The sequence below is a fragment of the Acomys russatus genome, chromosome 13 (genome assembly GCF_903995435.1).
Source record: "Acomys russatus chromosome 13, mAcoRus1.1, whole genome shotgun sequence".
NCBI classification, from domain to species: Eukaryota; Metazoa; Chordata; class Mammalia; order Rodentia; family Muridae; genus Acomys; species Acomys russatus.
In genome coordinates, this window is record NC_067149.1 from 15,387,024 (window position 1) to 15,393,023 (window position 6,000).

Genomic DNA, 6,000 nt, shown 5'->3' on the forward strand with positions numbered 1-6,000 from the left:
GTGATGGTGGTGGTGGTGGTGATGGTGATGATGGTGGTGGTGGTGATGGTGGTGGTGGTGGTGGTGGTGATGATGGTGGTGGTGATGATGGTGGTGGTGGTGGTGGTGGTGGTGGTGGTGATGGTGATGATGGTGGTGGTGGTGATGGTGGTGGTGGTGGTGGTGCTGATGGTGGTGGTGGTGGTGGTGGTGATGATGGTGGTGGTGATGATGGTGGTGGTGCTGATGGTGGTGGTGGTGGTGATGGTGATGATGGTGGTGGTGGTGATGGTGGTGGTGGTGGTGGTGGTGGTGGTGGTCATGATGGTGGTGGTCATGATGGTGGTGGTGGTGGTGATGGTAGTGGTGGTGGTGATGGTGGTGGTGGTGGTGGTGGTCATGGTGGTGGTGGTGGTCATGGTGGTGGTATAAAAGGAATAAGGAAATTAGCCAATGGCCAGAGCAAGCCCAAAGCCCAGTCTTTGTATCCATGACAGAAGCCCCAGCATTCAGCCTGGGAAGGGGGAGTCTGGCTCCTGCTCCTGACAAACAGGCTGAGAACTGAGCTGGCTCTGGCTTAGGAGGCAGGGGTCAGGGAGGCACTTCTGGTGCTCACACTAACACGGTGGGCTGCAGGGTGCCAGTGGCCATGTCTGCTGACTCACAAAGTTAGATGGAGTCAGCTCTGGGCTCCACTAGACCTGGGCTCAAAAACAGTCTTCTCATGAAACACTCAGCCTGTGCTAGGCCCTGCCCAGCTGCTGGAGATGTTAGTAGCATAGCCCCAACCCCTGCTCTCAAGAGGCTTGCTCAAGGGTGGGGCCATTACATCTTTGGCGGTGGTGTCGAAGTGGACAGTTCTCAGCATGGAAGCTTTGCAGTTCCCAATGTTGAGGCTCCAACACTGGGCTTTAACCCACACAATAGGTACTTCTGCTATGGATCCCCAAAACCAAATGGCTTTCATGCCTTTGTGAGGAGGGAGGCGGGCATGTGGGAAGCTCTGGGTTTGCAGAGATTGGGAGGAACTAGCTTTCCACCATGGTCCCTCCAGGGAAAGGGTCTGTGACCTTAGGACCTGTGCAGATAACTACAGAGGCTGAGTCTCCCCTGAGTCACCATGTCTCATCGGCAATCCATCCAGGCCTTAGGAGGCAGTCACCCTGTCTACCCTTTGCCTTCAGGCAAGAGTGCTAAAGCCCAGTGAAACACACCTTGAAACCCTGGCCAAGTGCAAACATCACAGTGTTTTTATGTTTGGCCCAGGGTGACAGTGCTGCTTGAGGTCTTGTCTACCCCTCCATGCTCCCAGCCAAGAGCTCTAGGGAGCAGCTGCCCATGATGCCTTCTGCCACTAACAGAGCAAACACCGCTGACCATCACAGCTGGAAAGAAACACTCTTGTAATACATGGAGGTCAAAATGTTTTAGTTGTTTTTTATCAAGGTTTGTGATAGGTAGTGTCTTTGTTTTGTTTTTCACAAAATGAGCACAAGAGAAAATTGTAAAAACACCTTTAAGAGGTGAGAGGTTTTCAGATCATGGAAGTGAGTTCTTAAAGGGGACTGGGGGATGCAGTCAGATCCTCTCTTTTGTACCCAGCCATGATGCAAGCAGTGGCAGACCCAGAGCAATGGGAATATTCAGCCATGGGCTGAATTCTTGACACCTGTGGCCAAAATAGACTTTTCTTCTTTTTAAGCTGGTTGAACTCAAGTGTTTAAGTCACAGTTACAGATGCAGGCTAACAGTTACTGGGAGTCCAGGGGCCTTATCCCCATGTTTCCTCCAATGGTATCTTCCTTGCAGGATGCAGAGGACCAGATGAAACAGTCTGGGCAATGGATGCAACCAGCAAATGGAAGGCAGACCACGGAGCAGCCGGGCAGACCATGGAGCGGCTGGTTGGACTTTCTGGGCCTGATTCCGCTGGCATCCTTCCTTAGCAATGTTCTCACACACACTCTCTCTTTCTCTGAGACAATCGCCTATGAACTCTAGGCTTCTGCTTCCCTCCACTGATGTGGGAGTCCCTTTAGGATCTAGGCATCCAAGTGTGGAATCTCTGGCCTTAGTTTTCCTCTCCCCGGCTGTGGCATTGGCATTTTCCTTACCATCTCACTGCCCCTCACAACTTTTGTTTTTCTTTTACTATAATTTCAGATAAGGTGAAATCAAATCCCCTGAGGTACAACCTTGATGGAAAATAGCTTCTAGCAAAAGTTTTCAGGAAGCCACATGCTCTCCAGGGATGACAACAATGTTTACATAATTATCTCAACCTTCCATAGCTCCGGACAATGTCTGCTCTAGCAATCACTTCACGACCAGTCCATCTCAGGGTAGAGACGTGAAAGAATAAGGTTGAAGGAGCCAGGCCACCCTACCCCCAGCTTAGAAACGGGGGTTCCACTTGTGGAAAACTAAATTTAGCCGAGCTCATCTGTAGTGATGGGGGGCCTGGGCTCCTAACAGCAGACAAGAGGGAACAAGGAGATAAATAGGCAGTCCTTAGAATATGGTCTTCCATCTTAACTCCCAAGAGGCCGTCACAGTATTGATAAATAAAGAAGGAAGAAATGAGAAGTCAAATTAGGGAGGCCAGGTTGAAGGTTGAGAACAGATACTGTGACTCAAGTCAGCCTCACTTTCGGTATCTCTCCTGTTTGAGAAAATGACACAGGAGGTGAGTCACACGGGGCCAGCATGGATGCTCGTCTCAGAAGCCGGGGTAGATGTAGGGGAGGCATCAAATCTGGTATGAGAGTAAGCTGCAAAAATAACCATCAGCCCCACCACGTTCATCTAAATCACAGCTTGAAGGAGGAAACCACCCCACCTCGGTTATAAGTTACCTTTGGTTAGAAGACACATCCCAGTCTCAGAGATCATTTAGGTGTGGAGGAATAAAACACAGGAACCCGGGTTATAAGTCAGTGTCACTGGAGCTGTGGAGATGGCTCAGCAGTTACAGCCTTTGCCTCCCAAGCATGAAGGCCAATGTCTGAACCCCAAGATCCCAATAAAGGTTCTGTGTGTGTGTGGGGGGGGTAGCAATCCACATGCAGAGACAAGATCCCCAGAGACAACCACGTTAGGGAGCCCCCCCCATTTCACTGAGAGACCCTAACCCAATGAGTGAGGTGGAAAAGTGGCCATGGATAGTTTCCAACACCAGCCTCGGGTCTCAGAGCGTGCCCACACGGATCTAGACACGTGCACGCTCACACAGGAAAAAGAAAATGGTGTCATCACATTCCCATGGTAGGGAGCGTGTCATTACCAGGTGAAGGGGCTAAGAGACGCCCCGAGAGAAACAGACCATGTTGCCTGTCTGTCAGTGTCTGCTTCTCCCTCATGCTACGTCCTGAGGTCCAGGACAAGGGCAGGCTTAGGATCTCACACAGCTTTTGTTTGTCTGTTTTCTGATGAGGAAGCCACTTCTCTTCTGTGAAACAGCAGCGCAAGGTCATAAGTGAGGAGAGCCTAGTACAAGATGGAAGAGGAGACTTACCCACCACCCGGAACTCAGATTTGCTGAGCTGAGGAAAACACAAGAGGACCTAGAGACACGGCTCCCTGGGATGCACAGGGCCCTGGGTTTGATTCCAGACACACACACACACACACACACACACACACACACACACACACACACACACACACACAGGAGTGTGGGGGAGAGGAAGAGAAGGAGAGGGGAGGGGAGGAGCCCAGCGTGTAGCAGATGCTCCACTGGGCGCAGTGACCGTACCAAATCCCTCTGGGGTCTGCCATTCATTTCTGGACTACATACTTCCAACTTTGGAGGAAGAACGGGGGAAAAAAATGAGGAGCCCTCATTTTCTAGAGTACTCCAAAATTGTCTTTCTACAAAACTCCATAGAGCCTGGGTCTACCTACCAGTGTCAGGGTGTGGCCATGCTGAGGGTATTCTTGAGCGCCCCTCTGGCTAACAGACTGTTGGAACAATGGTCCCCAGGGAATGAGCACTTTTTCCTGGAATCTCATGCTGAGAGATAAAAAGGCTGAATGCCAGCCTGAGGCAGAGTTTATCATCTAGAAAGAGAGTTTGCCGTTTTTTTTTTTTAGAATTTGCCAGACTACCTTGGGGGAGAAACTGAGGCAGAAGCTGTGATAGGTCAATATTGGGGTGGACTACAACTTGTCTAACGCTGGTTACTTATCAGCCTTGTGGCCTCTATTTAAATCTAAACCTCCTGTCAGTAACCTGAAGACAGCCTTGGCTGGGGTGGGGTCACTGGGCCTCTTCACGTTTCCCCGTGTGGTCACATTGAACACATCTCTGCTTTCTGCTTTACACTGTTGTCTCTTCCACTGGCCTCCTGGGGCCAGGTGGCCGAGTCTGGCTTGTTAGGGCTACCAGGGCCCAAGCACTAACCCCAGGAACCCTGGAAATAAGAGCTCAGGCTTGGATCTCAGTTCTCCCCACCTCGCTCTGTGTGTCTGTGCCTCTGCATGTGCATGTGTGTCAGGGCCACATGTGACCGTCAGAGGAAACTGGAGTGGAAGAGCCATATCCTTCCATCATATGGATTCTGAGGGTCAAAGTTGGGCTATAGACTTGGTGTCGAAAGCCTGTACCTACTGAGACAACTCATTGGCCCTGACAGCTTCCTTTTTCTAACTTCAGCTTATTCATTCATATACTGTGGACAGGACACAAGTACAATTATCCGAGGTACCATATAGAAAGCTCTGGCCTTGCGCAGGGCCTGACAACTACGGACTCACCCAAGCCAGGGGGCTACTGTTTAATCACGCCTAGTGTAGCTTACTGACAATCTAACAGTTTAAAATATAAAAACAAACCACTGTCCACACTCCATCCTGCCAGTGAGCACGCGTCTGAACTGGCTGCCTCATCCCCCGTCCTCCGAGGGAAAGTTAATGATTCTGAGTCTGAGATCAACGAAATTAGAAAGGCAGTGTCTGCAGCTGGATTTCTGTACTAAGGGGGCAGATTTCAGACCATACCTTCCCTTCTGAGATGTGTTGCTGTCAGAATGTTCCTTCCTCATGTTAAGACTTAATTTCCATGGCAGTGGTATTAAGAGGGTTGGCCTTCGGGAGACTGTCGGATCAGAAGGGCAAGATGCTCGTGACTGGCTTAGATTAGGTCATAGTCTCCAGAGCCAGCTCTTATCCAAAGGATGGATGCGGTTGGCTGACCTCTCCGCCTGTGTCTGCTTCCTTGGTGCAGGATGTCCACAGACTTCGCCTCCAGAACTACAGCTATGTAAGCCTGTGCTATAGCTACTTTTCCTGGTGCTGAAGAAGGGGTGGGTCTACTTTGATTCACAGTGTGAGGGTACAGCCCACCATGACAGGGAAGGCACAGTGGCAGGGGCAGGGGCTTGAGGCAGCTGGTCACATGGCACCCGAACTTAGGAAGCAGGGAGCAACCAACGCTGGTGCTCAGCTTGAGCTTTCTGTCTTTACACAGTGTAGAAAATCCAGTCCAGGAAAGTTATCACCACTTTTAGGTTGAGTCTTCCCACTTCAGTTAAGCCAATCCAGACACACCTACACAGGCATGCCCCGAGGCTTGTCTAGACCCAGCCAAGCTGACAATCAGTATTAAATATCACAACCTCTATTCCTTATAAATGACTCAGTCTCTGGAATTCTGTTACAGTCGCTGAAACTGGGGCCAGCTGCAATGCTGTTTGCTGCTGAGTACTCTAGGCTGGGCTGTGGGTCTTCCAGCCCATCCTCCATGTCCCTGGCCTGAACACTTATTATAGGTATAAAAGGCTATGTTCTACCAGCTCCTGGCACATTTGTGTTCTGGGACTCCTGGCTTTTCTTGGGAGTCAAGAATGGAACACACAAGTGAGGGATGAGATTTTTAAGTGTGAGAAAACCAAAAAGTTCAAATGGTAAGCAAAGTCTGAGGTTTATGCAAGGTAAAAAGAGAGGACCAAGGGTAGGGGACCTCATCTCTCACTGCACAAAAGGAGGGGAGAGCTTGTGAGGTGAATTCAGGGAGGGGTCACA